The 15,489-nt window shown below is 42.8% G+C and overlaps 1 protein-coding gene across 4 annotated transcripts in view; it reads right to left on the reverse strand.

Annotated features, from left to right (window-relative positions):
* Positions 1-15,489, reverse strand: part of rau (RA domain-containing protein rau) — a 79,895-nt gene that overhangs the window by 51,330 nt on the left and 13,076 nt on the right. The window contains exons 3-5 of one of the 4 annotated variants that reach the window (XR_002679672.2): positions 6,714-6,907; positions 5,823-6,159; positions 5,170-5,610 (exon numbers count right to left, since the gene is read on the reverse strand). The exons of 1 other annotated variant lie outside the window; for it this stretch is intronic. The gene's annotated coding sequence lies outside the window, so the exon portion shown is untranslated. Of the gene's footprint in view, positions 1-5,169; positions 6,160-6,683; positions 6,908-15,489 lie in introns of those variants that run through there. 2 more of the 4 variants (XR_002679671.2, XR_015310620.1) reach the window with 2 other exon arrangements.

Raw genomic sequence — 15,489 nt, forward strand, 5'->3', positions numbered from 1 at the left:
TATATATATATATATATATATATATAAGGACTATGGCGTCAGATAGACGTATGTAGAGCTTAATTGGCCGTCGTCATCATTCCAAGAGCTCGAAGGATTCCGAGGAATCGTCAGCAAGGCTGATGGTGATTTTATGAGTGAGGCCATTATTTTTGTTAACTTGAACTTTTTGCTTTCACCGAGAATTCATTGTGCCCGCTCACGATAGGCGATTCAATTTTTACGATTAGTTATGAATAGTTCGGTTTGCTTTTACCATTTCTCTTAACTTACGCGCGAGTGGCGGCCTCTGATGGTAACTTTAAACGAATTTGATTTTTTCGATGCCCTCCTTCATTACCACTTTTACTAAAGTATGTAGTGGCCTCGCGAGAGTCAGGTTTAATATTAAATAAGAAGCAATTGCTGATTTACCAACAAACGCGTCGAGTAGGAGGCAAGGTCGAAGACTTGGTGTATGCCCTGGACCACTAAGGACAGTGAGATGAGATCCCATTGCGATGTTTTCTCGTCATATTAGTTGAGAAGCGCGTTACGATACGAAATATATATTTGGTAACACCATGTAACCAATGGTAAACCAATAGTAACACCATAGTACCACTTTTCAAGATGTAACGTGCAAGCAGTGGTGAGCCCATCGAGCGTAATGTCAGATACGGTTAATTTTCGCTCTACATTTTCAGCCGCTCGTATCATATCCGGCCTTTTTTTTTTATAAAATTTTATAAAAACAACCTGGACGCTTAGTTTGCAAATTAGTATATAGATTAGGCCAGAGTAATCCAAGAGATTCAAGTATCTAAAAAAATACAAATGTCTCTTACGTATACGTAATAGAACGTCAGTTGCAACAGCAACATGTGCTCTGGTTTATACACATTTGTCGAGAGCTTAACTTGACTGGTAACTAACTCAACCATCAGCATAAGTGGGGAGCCGCTAGTCATCTAACTTATTAACCACAATATGTGCAAGTGTAATACTTAGTAAGTTAACAATGGATCGCTTTTGTAAGCACCGCAAGATATTGAGTCATTAAGTGATGCCTTTGGCTCGTCCCAAGTTGATGATGATTTCATATGCGAAACTGGCATTTCGCGTCTTCTAAACGAATGTAAACACTGACAATGTAAAGATAGCCATATATATATATACATATATATATATTACACTAACTATTAATTTACAAGCTTACCTACTAACAAAATGTGTGCCTAAAAAAACGAAAAAGCACACAAAATCGTCTACAATAACATCGCACACTGCCAGGGCAGAATGGACAGCGGAGTAACAAGTAATAATTTAACAAGGAAATCTAATAACAAAAGCCTGATGATGGATCTGCCTAAACACGAAAATATTTACTACAAAAAAGAAGATACAAAGTTTTACAACTTAAATATAGAACGAACATGCAGCCGTTCCTTTCTGCAATCGTAAATATAATAACATTATTCTGACCCACTCTATAGTGTATAGAAAATGATCAAACAGCTAGTATTTCAAACGTATCTGATTCTATAGACAAATCTAATACCTATCATCTTCTGTGAATACAGAAAGCTGTTAAGTAAAATGAGAAACAGGACGATACACACACAAATATATTCATTTAGTACACTCAAAGCTGGGGAGGTACAATGAAATCATACGGACTGATCGAAACTTACAATTGCTGATCGTTTTTTCCCGACCCTCGATTTCATTTGACCTGCAGCGGTGCTTGGTTACTACTATTTTAATACGTTTGCTACAAATCCTACAATTGTTTATTATGGTTATTGTTATTATCGCTCTTCTGAAATGGCCGAAAGTCTGCCATCTCTGCCACCGTTGCCGTTAAAGCGCTGCTGTATTGTGCCGTCTGCGAGGTCGATTTTCAAGCTTTGCCCTCGTCGTAGCTGCTAACGAAACAGTTTATTATTAACGTTTTGTTAGTCGTTAGACTATACAATAAATGGTAAGTGCTGCTACCGGTTAGCGGTGGTATTACATTAATCGCGCCGGGTCGCATCGCCATCTTGTTGTGCTGGTCGGTCCTCGTTTGAGACCTTGTAGTTTGCGTCAACGGCCATAACTGTTCCGTACTGCACTGGGCATTGCGGCGATGAACCAGTGTCCATTTTATCCTCGGCCACGAACGAACAAATCAATGAACGATTACCAGCATCTGTCGAATTTGTTTAAATGTATTTTTCTTTCGTACTTATACGAAGTTGAACGGCTTACGGCAACAGGCGTAAGCCATGCTGCCTTTAGACACAGGTAAGCTAATGAGTAGGTCCCGTCCAATGCCTGACACCATTTCGCTGTTGTAATTTCTGATAGAAGTCTATTTTGGCAGAAATAGACGCAATCAAACGTTAGCTGATTGACGTAATCGGGTGGCTTTTTTTTCTTGTTTGTTTGTCAAATTGCTCGCTATTCCTTTCAGTGCCTCTATATAGGTTGACGTTATCACGTGCTTTACTATATTGCCTTGCCTTTTTTTGTTCTATAATCGCACCCATCATCTTGGCTAACACGTACAGCGTCGGCCGAGAAACAATTATATAGGCAATTATGTGTGGACAAAAGAGTAAATCTGTAAACTATGGGTAGAAATTTATAGACATACGTGGACCTACTGCAAGAGCGACGGGCCTTCGCAGTACTCGCCCTCGTAGCAGTCCTCGCTACGAACAGACGCGGTCTCTTACCGGTATTATGCTGGGAACAGCTGGTATAGCTGTCCATCACACACAGTAACAGCCTCACCGTGTTAGTAATTATGATATTAGCCACGCAATACCATACAATAAGATGGATAGACAATAAAATGAAAGAAACATTCAGCACTTTTTCTCTCTTCTTTGTTACCTTCGTCATTGGTGCCTTCGCTAGGTAATAGCAACTCAACAGCAATTAATAATATACACATATATACACACATACACAGTTAGAATCATAGTGTTTTCCCAAATGTGTGTCGTTCAGATGGCCTGTTTTATTAGCAGACTTACCCCGGTAACGATTGCTACCTTATTTCTACTGTCGGACTATGAGTATTGTCCGCGACTTTTCCTGTACATAAGGAAGGAATCAAGGTCGCTATAATACCACCATAAGGCTACCTTCAGCGTGAGCATCATGTGGCTAACATCGCTGTTGCCATCGTTTCTCAATTGAAGACGGTGCACTTGACTAAATAGTACGGCACTGCAGTGCAATTGTCGCCCAGACGGACGGACTGACAGATGGGTGACAATCGAGTGAGTTATAATTTGTCTTACCTTTTCTTCACCATGTCACGTACATATGTTGGAACCCGCAGTGACCGTAATTACTGCGGTACCTCACGACGTCACTGTCCTGACTGTATTAGGTGTGCTTCCCTTCGTGTAGGCTATTCCCTGATCTATTTCACTGTTAGAACTACTGCTACTGCTACCGCTGCTGCTGCTGTACTAGCGAAGACTCAAGCTTCTATCCGTGAATAAGAATGTTATCCGTCATCTTACCCCTAAAAATCGTCACCTCAGTCAACCCCTAGCAACTGATTAGGTAGTGTCCTACACTGTTTTCGCTTAAACTAGTGTGAAAACCAACCCAGTTTCCGAGAAACGATAATGTGAGTCAGCCCAATCAAGAGTCACCAGCTATACGTGTCTATTTATGTGTGACTTGTTACTCGAGTGGGACACAGGACGTATTAAAAAGAATGGAAGTAAACAGCTACGAATTACTACTCGCTAGATAACAAACAACAATGCGGTGATGAAGACAGCATTCTATCATCAAGGGGCAGGAAGATCTACTTACAAACACATGCCAACACGTCAGGGCCTCGTTCCTTCATCAAGAAAAGTGACTCGCGTATGGTCCTACTAGTTGTCGGCGGTGCAGTTCAAGTAGCTGCATAATAAGTACGAGAGAAGCCAAAAAACGAAAACCATCCATTCGGCCCCTGCAGTTTTAATGGCGTCAGCACTGCAACATTCACTAGCGTACCAGGAACGAAAGTAGAGAACCGGGCACGGAAAGTACCAAGGTTGAAAACACAGCAAGCTTGTGTTATCTGTATTTTAGACGCTGCATAATTGTGTTCATTGCAGCATCGTCAGTGTCATGACATCTGATGGCATTTTCCCATCGCTTTGCCCTAAGCACCATCATCTCGGTCGCTATCCACGCGTAGCACATAAACCTCTAATTGCGTCAAAGGATTTAAACGAAGTTCGTCCACCGAGAGCAAATGTTTTTCTTATATGCGCCTTTGTTTATATAAATATAAAGGCCAAACTGACAACGAACGACGACTGTACACTATTTAACCGTACGTATTAAAAAAAAAAATGTACAACAACAATAATAGTGTAGCAGAAATTTAGCGTTATAAAATCAGCTATGTGGCTCGCATACTTATTTCAACGGTTGGTCCGTTACGCTATCTGCGTAACGTAGGAATATGGCCGACAAGCGGGACGCTTTGTATTTGACTTAGCCAGGTCACCCAAGTGGACGCCCATCGATATCCACCGTAGTGTTATGGTGATACCGATGCGCTTGAACAAGCAAAATATTGCCGTACGTGTGTGCCGTAAGCTGTGAACGCTTCTAAAGTACGAATCCAGATCATCAAGATGATATATATGCGTTCCGTTAGGACGTGCTACTACTATCTGGGGGTGAACTGGTTTTTTCTTCTAACATTACTGTTATTTATCAAGCTATACGCCTATTATAAGGGAGACTTCTGTCGCCCTTCCCATTAACGCATTCAAATTAGCCAGCTTAAAAATAAATTCAATCTTGTCCTTCTTCAAGGCCAGATTATCGGACATTCGCTAGGACAAAATCTCTTTCATTGTGCACCCTCCAACTGCTAACACAATACATGTTGCAGCTAATGTATATTTAATAGCTTGTATATACAACACCGAATCCTGCTAGTTTGTATAACATGGACTATGACGTCACCCTGGCCGAGGAGCTCCAGCTCTCGATACTACTTCATACAACCGTCACAGATCTTACGACTGCTGCAGCCCAAGCAATTAGTGAAGGGAGCTATGTTTTTTACAAAGTTTGTACACAAATAGATGAGCGCCAAGCGTTTACGCCGGTTCACATAAAAATCTCAATTCACATACACATAGTTTCCTTAAACAAATACACGGTCACCGATTAACTGCATCACTGCCATTCATTGAATGATGATCTACATTAAGGGTAATTGTTATGTACATTTTTTTTCTTGTAATTAGTTAATTATCAGGGCTAGCCTGTCAGACTAATAGTATTATCAAGGTGTTATTAATATATATATTACGATTAACAAGCATTCTTACAAAACTGCAATTTACCGCCTAATAACTTATTCAGACGTTGTTTATCGTGTCCTAATAGTCGCGGCATGCGTTACGCATTGGCATCAGGACGCTATAGGTCTATTTACAGGTAGCAGAATACACACATACACACTCATACAACTGTGGCAATAGACATCATATAGATAGATGGTAGCCTGGATCTCTTGCTGGTGCATCCCTTCCTTCCTGCCTATCTGGGGGCGATGCGCGACAAGTCTATTAAGGACGAGGTGTTGGATCGTGCGATGCGTCTCCTCTGGAGAAATTCGCGTAATAAGCATAGTATAGTACATAATATCGTGTGATATATAATCGATATATAAATAATAATTGTTTTTCAACGATTAGAGGTATGATCACAGAAACTGTTCCCGTCGCAATACTGCAATGATAATAATATGTACGTATTAATTTATCATTACCATACGGAGTGGTCAACAAGTAGCTCTATAGCTGAGGAGGGAATACCTTGATATTTGTTTGAAACGAACTACATGCGCCGGATATAAGTTGATTTGTCCTATTGACCATACAGAAATTTTGTGATCACCCTGTATCTGTCTAATAGGACGTCTATCGCTCCAAACGATTAGTCTCTTGCCGATGACGCTTGTAGTAGTAGTAGTAGTAGTAGTAGTTGCGTAACGTGAGCACAGGCCTCTTGTAAAACGCTGCGCGTCAAATTATGTCTAACAGTTGGACCTGGTGATGCTTCAATGCGACCACAGTGTTTACGATGTGTCAGACTACCTCAGGGCAAAGTAAAGCTGCATGGGACGCCGACGAGGATCCGAGCCCGTCTCGTCTGAAATTAGAAGCTTTGGGAATATGGCAATATAGTCGGGGGGGGGGGGGGGAGATAGTTCCAAATGAAAGGAAACCACATAGGAAAGCGGCTAGTAGTTTCAACAAGAAGAATTATCTCAATGTTGTGTTTGAAGTGACCAGCTAAACTGGTTGCCCCTATGAAGAGGCAACATGCAAACGCATCAGCGGATAATACTGTAGCTTTCCAAGAATACAAAAAAAGGCGCTCCTCTACATAACGTAGTACACTTTTCAGTTGCATTAATGTACAAACGAAAATGCGTGATTCTTTGATTTCAAAACGAGAAAGCTATATTTGGACCGCTTATTAGTGCGAGAGAGCCGTGGTAATCATTGACTGATAAGGTAAATCAAAAGGATCTAACACTTTATTTTATGCCAACTATGTCGATAAAATTTAAAAGAAAACCTCTTAGCATCAGCATTGGTTGCGATGGCGATAGCAGGAACTAAATCACTGAACGACTACCACAGAACAACTCTAAAAAATGGGCCACTCTATCGTTTAACTATCCATTAGCGATTTATTACCCTCCTATTTGTTGATATTGATAGTATTCATCACTTGGTCAAGGCCGCTGACATTAGCAAGCCATACTTGCGGCCGATCGCACTTTGGCACCCAACACAGCGGTCACTCCCACAATCAATAAGTCCAGCTGGCCTATGCCAGAAAATAGACTTTCACCAACGTCCTTTCATCTTACCTGCAAAACACACATACACTAATAGACGGACACAGTTAATCAATCGAAAGCGGCCTGGATTAAAGTAGATCGCTAATTACCATCGTCACTCACATTGTTTTACTGATTCTTCTGATAGGCCAAGTAACATTAGTAGAACGATTTCACTCCTAAAAACGTTTCAAACTATAGGCACATTGTAGGGCACGTCCGTCAGTCGTCGTAACTACCTACAGAATTAAAAAGACAGTGAACGTTTTTCAATTGATAATGGCCGCGACGCCATCCTGGTCAACTACCCAGCCAGTTATCCAAAGGTGTCATCAATATAAGGACGGGCGGGGTCCCCACGGGCCCCACCATCCTCAGCATCGGCAGTCAACGAAACCCGGTCTATTACTCATGACTGTCTCAACTGTAGGCACAATCAGCCACTCTCGATAGTAGATACCAACCATTACGAATACATTCTCATTTAATATCTACTAGCACAGGACCGACCCATGAACTGATCAACCGTGTATTTTTGTTAACTATAGATTTCTGTTGAAGCCCCATAGGCAGGCCCGTTTCGCGCACGTTTGCCAAACGAGCTCATTGCGAACTCTTTTTTTCTTTTATCTTGTTTCCACAAATCGTTCAACTTTGACGATTCTGCCAGTAATAGGGGTGCTAGTGCTTCCACTAATAGCGACTCTGGTCTGTCACAACGATACGCCGACTGGTAAATGCATTGTTGACACAGCGAAAGACGAAACGAGTGACGACCGCGCCAACCCCAACTGCAACGCGTTTCCTTAATTCCTAAATGTCGTAAGGGAATACGACTGGAACGGTAATGTCTTTGACCACATAGAGCCATAATACCATTATTTGAACGTGTGTGTAACCGACCTACGACCTAACCCAGTATTTAGCAAATATCAATCTCTGGCCGTACATGGCTACGCTACGGAAGAAATCGGAGCTCGAGAACAACGCCCACCTCGTGATATGTTTGGGCAGCGTTCGAAAGAGACGGCCAGCTGCCATAAACCCCCTAACAACGAAGCAGCTGAAAGCAGATCATATCCCAATCTGTTACGCATCTTTTTTGGGCTGGATTGAATTACCGCGTACCACTTTAGATGTTTAAGAGATGCCCCAACGTAGAATTTCATAGCTTTGCGTTTACGTTTTCTTCTGATCTTCTCTTCTAATTACGTTTTGTTCGAACTGTGAAGCCTACGAAGTTCAAATATCAAATGTTGAATGAGGTCCAGATGCGCCTATTCACGTGAATTTACTAATTCTATTAGATATAGGCCCAGCCTTACAAAACGACACCCGTAGCGTAGATAAAATCGATTATGTAGACTATATTGCCTCAATATAACCACTCAGGACGAGTGGAAGGAATGTAAGTTTTATTTTCAACAGCTTAGCAGCTACAAAAGTCGATGAGAGCACATTGAAAAAAATACGCGTACGTCGTCATAGTAATAATGTGTCTCTTATCCTCTGTGACAACTTGTATTTGCTGGCTAATTTTGCCTAAAACTGAGAGCTTCATTATTTCCTTTTTTTTTTTTGGCGAAATGGGTACGAAAAAGTAAACGCTTTTGTATTATCAAAAATTCATATTTCGTCTAAGTCTAATTGAAATAATAGTAGCAAATACAGGTGCACTGGAGGGTGGCGTTTGCTAGTAAATGGCACAGACGCTATGGATTTGTTGCATGTTGGACGCGTTTCAATCGACTTTTCTAAAATAACTTCAACACGGTTGTGGATTGCGACAAGTAAAGGGTCCGCTAACTACGAAAGAAACATACTGCCTGCCGTTTACTCCCGTCAGACTCCGTTCCATTTTACCCCTCACCTCCGTTTAGGCTTTTTGCTGCCCGACTTATCATATGCTCTTTCGACTGCGTTCGAGCACCGCACAACATTAACAACAACAGCTATCATGGCAGAAGCCAGCAAACGATAACGATTTCCGCATTGGGTCGCGCGTAAGAATAACGTGTAATGTGCGTTCACTTGAAGGGAACTATAAAGTTGACATTGGAGTGCCAAGTAAAACAGTGATTGGACAAGCAAAGATATCAACAGCGGCCACATAAAAGCCAATAACAGTAGCGACGACTTGGGAACTTCAACTACACGCATATACGTATATATAAAAACACATATATTTGTGTATGTGTGTGTGCGCACCACGGACCGCCCAGCGGTGCGCACGGTCAGGCCTGACGTGGCCTGGCATAAGTTAGTTGCTGTCATTGGTGTAACCTTGCCTGTGAACTAGAAAGGACTACACGGAAGAGGCTAAGTGTCGCCGCCACGGGTCGTCGCGCAAAACCATTTATTGTATTCGCTACTGATGTCGCGCTTGACATTGGCACCATGGCTTCGCTTCACACTACAACCTTTTAATACTCAACAAGTCAAACTGTCTATCCATCCGCGTCTGCTATCACTATCGTTCCTTCAACCTTCCGCTTATTTCGTCTTACAGTTTATCCTCATTTTTCGTTTCTATGTTGTAGTTTGTTATACATGGCATGTATCTGGACTAGCTTCTGCCCTTACCACTGCACTATCGTACCCAAACATTTGTCAATGATCTGGCGAAACCCCACAGCCCAGTTGAGAAGCGCCATCTTAAGATAGATAGCAGGTTATCATCAAGAGCAAGCACAGCACCAAAAAGAACAAAAGAGCGCAGTCACGGCGAAGGCGCTATATAAAAGGTGAGTTTAGGAGGTAGGTCGACTCGCCTGCTGTGCATCAGAGTTCTCTCACAAAGCCGGCGACACCGCAATAGCGTCAATTGAACGGATCCGATGCCATTGTATAGAACGATCCCTTGCCTGTGCTGAAGAGGAGAACATCTTCGGTGTGTTTATAGCGTCTCGTATCCCTTTCCTCCCCGAATCCAAGCTCTATTATGCATCTGTTCCCTAGCCCGACCCGCTCTTCCACTCTGGATCTCTGAAAAACGCGCCCACGCAAATAACGTTCGTGTTCGTTGGATTGCATTCGCATGGACGACATGGGATTGTAGCAAGGGCTTCAAATTAAGAGAGCCTGTACTCGAAGAACATTAAACGTCCTTAAGGTGGACTGTTAAATGAAATTGCTTTATTATTATCTATTCGAATCTCCGTTGACACCGTAAAAGCAAACAAGCGAAGTACAATGCCTTCGTACTTAGCAATAAGAGCGATTTTGAATACGCAGCTTACAAACTAGCATTTTCTGATGACATACTGTAGCAACTCTTGATATTGTTACCATTGCACCTACAAATTGTGTTATTGTAACTTATACTCCGGAAAAATCAAATAGGACTACACCGGTTTTTTTACGACAAACTAAAATATGCCTGTAAATTTCCACTGAGGATGATTAATTGGGCGTTTTTCTACAGGAATTGGCCTAATGTGGTAGTCGGTGAATGTCCTGTCATAAGTGTTACATATAACACATATGATTTGCTTAGAGCAAATGTACGTTTTCTGGGTAACTTTGTCGCATATTCAACGTTAGACGCACAATCAGATTAGATCTTTGTTTGTTTAATTGTTTAACTCACGTTTTCCCATTACCAGACGCCATTAAGTTTCTGTACTGTGATTACGATAAATTAAATGTCAGTCCATAAGGGCACTGTGTATTATAGATCTGAATGAGTGCATTGTACGCTTAAACGACAGTTAGATCTTGGCATATTTGAGTATGTTACATATTTTGCTCCTCACGTTTGTTCGACTACACGAGTTATCCTATTAAGTAAATGCATCGCGCCGTCGGATGGGGGTCGGTGGAGGTATCAAAAGTTCATGGAGGCGTAACTTTAGCGATGGGCAAAATAGCGAGCGGAGAGAGGTGGACATTGATGCTTTTAAAGACGGGTGATAACGTCGGCACTGCAACGCGTATATCGTTGTACGTTGATTGTCGCTCGAGGCTGTATGCCATTTGGGGTTTCACATATGAACACACATACACACATAACTACGTCGTACGTATGCAGTATGTATATCGTTTAAAGAAGGCACGGTCCAGTGTGGCCGTCTTTACTCAGATTAATCTATAGAATGATAATGCTACCACAGATCGCGACGAGGATAGTAATCACGACAATGAGGGTGGGATTGTGCCGATATGTGCGGATACGAACTCAAAAAGAGGGGGAGAGACAGAGACTAAATATGGCCGCTGACGCGCAAATACGTTGGTACTGCAAAGCGCAAAGGCCAACGAAAAAGGAAAGAAAGTCGCCGTTATGAAACCTATCTGCCTTTCCTCGTCGATTTATGGAATATATTTAAATTGACTGGAACTTCACTCTCTTTAATTTGCACTCTTGTACCACCGCCGCCAGCAGCAAGACGACCAACATCATCTCTATCCGCAATATCTATCGTCAAGCCGCGACAAAATGGAGCCGGGCTGGCTTCAATACGAGCTGATTGTGGTTGTTTATCGGCTGTTGCCTCCCCGAACCAATAACGATAATCAAAACCGTGACGGCTACTATCGAAAAAATACTGCGACTTCGTCGCTCTAAAATGATGATAAGGTACTCACCATCGGAACTATGCAGTAAAAACACCGGTCGAAGATTGAGGTTGTCGTCAAAGCAACGCCACTGCCAGTAGCGGTATTTACAACAGCCACTCGCGATTTTGAGCCCAGCTGTGATGACGGCGTGGCGTCTGCTCAGTCATTGTTGCCGTCATAGTGTTATCGTTGTTATTAACTGCTGTTTTGAATGTTATTCTGATTAATTTTCCATCGCCTCTCTATCTATCCGCACACAGGTATATATGCACATATTACAAGTCTATGGATTCGGTAGTTCTTATACCATTTTCGTGCGCAGACACTACTGTCTTTCAGCACTAAGTAGAAATGCTCCACAATAGCGAATCCTGTAATAACAACGCCCTGTGGGCAGGAAGTGTGTGTTTATATTTGACCACTGCTGACGCCGGATGAATTTTTTCGAGTGATTGTAGGCCCTTGAGCGACTTTTACTAGAAATTGCCTGTTCGTGTAGCTGTACAACGGATTTGTTTCTTTGATTTTAGAGTCAGTCCTTAACGTTAACTTTCTATAGGAGTCCGTCTTTCGAACAGGCTGGCTCGAGTGCTACTTCTTGTTATCGATTGCAGCCGGCGCCGCTCTAACCATTATTAGGATAGCCTAAAGATGCATCAGTATAGATTGATGTAGCACTAAGAATTAATACCGTTCCTCGATCTTTTTCTTTTCATCCGAAAGCGTCAAAATGTACTCCGTTACATAATGATGCAACAAATAAAAACAATAGTAAAACTAGCGACAACCTAATTTGACATATTCCTCTATTTCATAGCCGCAGACCAATCATGGAAACACACTCGTCCGAGGTTATTTGGTGGCAGTGACCCAGATATCATATAAACGCTTTGTATATATTGGTCGATTAATTCGCTGGCCACTGTCAGCGAGAAAGCTGTTTCTGGTTTACCGAGTGACGTATTCGGTCTAACGTTAGCTGGTTTGCGTCAAACATTACCTTTCCGCCTTGACTATGCCACTGCTAACTCTCGCGCAGCCGTTATTAACAACGTTGTGGTAATACAACTGATTGCGAGGATTTCTGCATATAGCCAACCAGACGTAGCGGTATAGACACGGAGTTTATCTCGGCGATTGTTTTCCCCACGTGATGGCATCTAGGCATTCTAATCGAGGGAAATAAATGCTTCAGCTGAATCGTTGCTTCGTGTCAGCCATGTATAAGGGGTGGTGGAAGTGGAACTGAACAGGTATGGGGGTAGGAAGAGGTAAATCTCCTAATTGGTCATAATGGCATAGTTCACTTTAAAAATAGAAAAACGTTAATATTAATTGACGTTAGCCGTACCGTACGAAATTAGCATTTTCTGAGCCTTAGACAGAATCGACTCGTTGTCAATGTCTGTGTGCCATAATAAAACTGTACAAAAAAAAAAATGCTTCTATATTCGCCTGCAACCAAAGTCCTGACTATAGTATGTATCACCAGCTGCAGGCGACCTCTTCATAGCTTGGCATCGTCAAGATTAATATACGTTAGCGATGCGGAATCACATTATAGGTTGACTTTATATTTTTGTCTCGTCATTTTATCCAGGATTAAACGGTATTATAATCCGTACTAAGCTACCACATTAGGTCGATTCCAGTTGTCGATCTGTATGCGAGAGATAACTGTTGGAGAAGACCAGAATGGAATATCAGTCTTGTGACAAATACCTTCAAAAACTTATTTAACAAACGACACTACCCGCTCTTAGCTGTATGGCGATAAACCCTACCCTGTGCAACTTACTTAGCTACATGTACAATATTAGTCCAGTTAACCATACATATTTCTGAGAATATAATGGCTCATATGTGAACGTCCCTCGATTTCGTCTCTCAAACATGCTAAAGCTACCTTGAAGCATCGGTATGGGTTCAATTATCGTTTGGTCAGACATGATTCTCTTAAGCTATGCTCTTCCTGCGCCATGCCCTTTCGTGTCGCCTTCATTGCGCGCGATAATTGCATTGTAATAATAAAAAACTCCCAAAATACACTTGCAGTACGTATTGTACTGGGGGCTTGGTATGGAGAATTAGTAAGGGGCGCAAAAGAAGCAGCTGCTCCTTGAAGGCGTCTTCGATAGCAGCTATAACAGCATCGACCTGGGGGCGAACTGTTCCAGCTAGAATATTTCACTCCTTAAGGGCGGCTTAAGAGATAATAGCTTACACGCAGATACACGAACATACCCAACAGACGTAATCTAATAGGTATTGCCAGGCTAGCTCAATACTTCTGTTTTTTGTGGTTTTTTCATGACTTCCTACTCTTGTTCCTATTAAAAACAAAATTGCCAAAGTACCTCGTCCCGTATTCATCATCACCATGTATGTATGGCAGAATTAACACAGTTCCGCAGATCCGCCACTACGGCGGCAACGTAAGCGTAGACAGCAGCAAAAATACAACAATGACAACAATAAAACCGCGACTGCCAACGAACTGGACCTGGTTCCATTCCCAGCAATCACTTACGTACGCGTTGTTTACGGAGTTGCATTTTCCTCATCTTTCTCCCAGCTTGATCTAGCCTTTGTTTTGATTTTGCCTCGTTCTCGAGCGGATAATAACCAGTTTCCGCAGTAATAACACCGTGATAGCTACTAGTATTACCCCAACAGCAATGGGCTGTGAGAGTGAGAACAATAAATGTTAGCAGAACAGAGAACACCGAAAACAACAAAAACAACATCGTTTCTGCGTCACCTTCACTTCTCTCCCTCTGCTAACCTCGTCTCATGCTTCCCATCATCTTCTATGTACCTATCTAGATTTCCTAGTACGAATTGCTCCCTCTGCGTGTTTGTGTGCGTGTGTGTCACGCTTCTACCTTTAGCTGTTTATCCATTCCCACTGGTTCATCCCTCACTGGACATCACAGCGGTTGCCACACCGCCACATCAGCGGTCAGAGCCGATATAGCTCTCTTCCTTCAAGCTGGAAATCTCCTTATACCTGTGCGGGTTCAGTAGTACTCATTGTTGTCGTGGCCCTCATCCTCGCTGCTGCCGACGTCTTCGTCACTAGAGGATCGTTTCAACGACTAATCATTAAAACGGAGGAGAAAGGCAACTGCTGCTCTAGTGGGCTCAAGAACAGTAACAACTCTGATAGTCCCAACTATTTTGGCTGCTACAGCTGCATCGCTGTTGGTTACGACGCGACAGAGACAACTAACTCGCGTTGCGCGAACTGTCGTTTTTCCCACTTGGGTCAGACGACGTCTGACCAACGGCGATTTCTTCTTGTTCTACAGAAACCGCTCCGGGTGGCTGGCGTTGCGACAACGCCAGTCGCGTGAATGAGGCAATGTGACGACGAGTTGAAGATGAATAGCGCTAAAATATAAAGCAACTGACAGGGCCTGACCGCTGGCGTCCTTTGGGAGTTTTAGCTATTACTGTTAAATTTCTACAGTGAGGCTTTGCCTCTATGTCGGCACTGCGACGAGAGACACTACCCGCGTTGTCAAGTTAGCAACAACTGCAACAACCGTAGCGCGGACAAAAGCGGACAACTGCCCATCGCAGATGTCTTGATCGTCATCGTTGCTGTTCATTCGAGGCTAGTTTAGCGCGGAAGCTGCTCCCGCAGCATTGCAGCATATGTGTTTGTTTCTGTCTCTGTCCGTGCGTTTCGAGGCGACTCTATACTAGCCGCTCCCACGGCCTTTCTACGTCGGCATCTTTCACCACGGCACCTCCTTTGCTATACACACATACTATTGGTCTATTTACTTGATAGACAGCGACGATAGCAGCAAAAGTGATAGTCTCCCCGGCACCATGGCCCCATCTTCCTGTGTCATTTCATCAGTTAGCCGCATAACGGCACAACATTGCGTAGAGCATGTCGTACGTACAGGCGGCATCGGGCATGACGCATGGTGGTAACCCGCAGCGGCGCTTCATCGTCCTGTGATCCCGGTTGACGATGAAGAAAAATACGATGACGATGATTATGATTATGAAAAAAAAAAGAAGAGATTTTCGGTGAAAGACAGAAGAAGCGCACA

Source organism: Varroa jacobsoni, unplaced genomic scaffold (genome assembly GCF_002532875.2).
Source record: "Varroa jacobsoni isolate VJ856 unplaced genomic scaffold, vjacob_1.0 scaffold_340, whole genome shotgun sequence".
NCBI classification, from domain to species: Eukaryota; Metazoa; Arthropoda; class Arachnida; order Mesostigmata; family Varroidae; genus Varroa; species Varroa jacobsoni.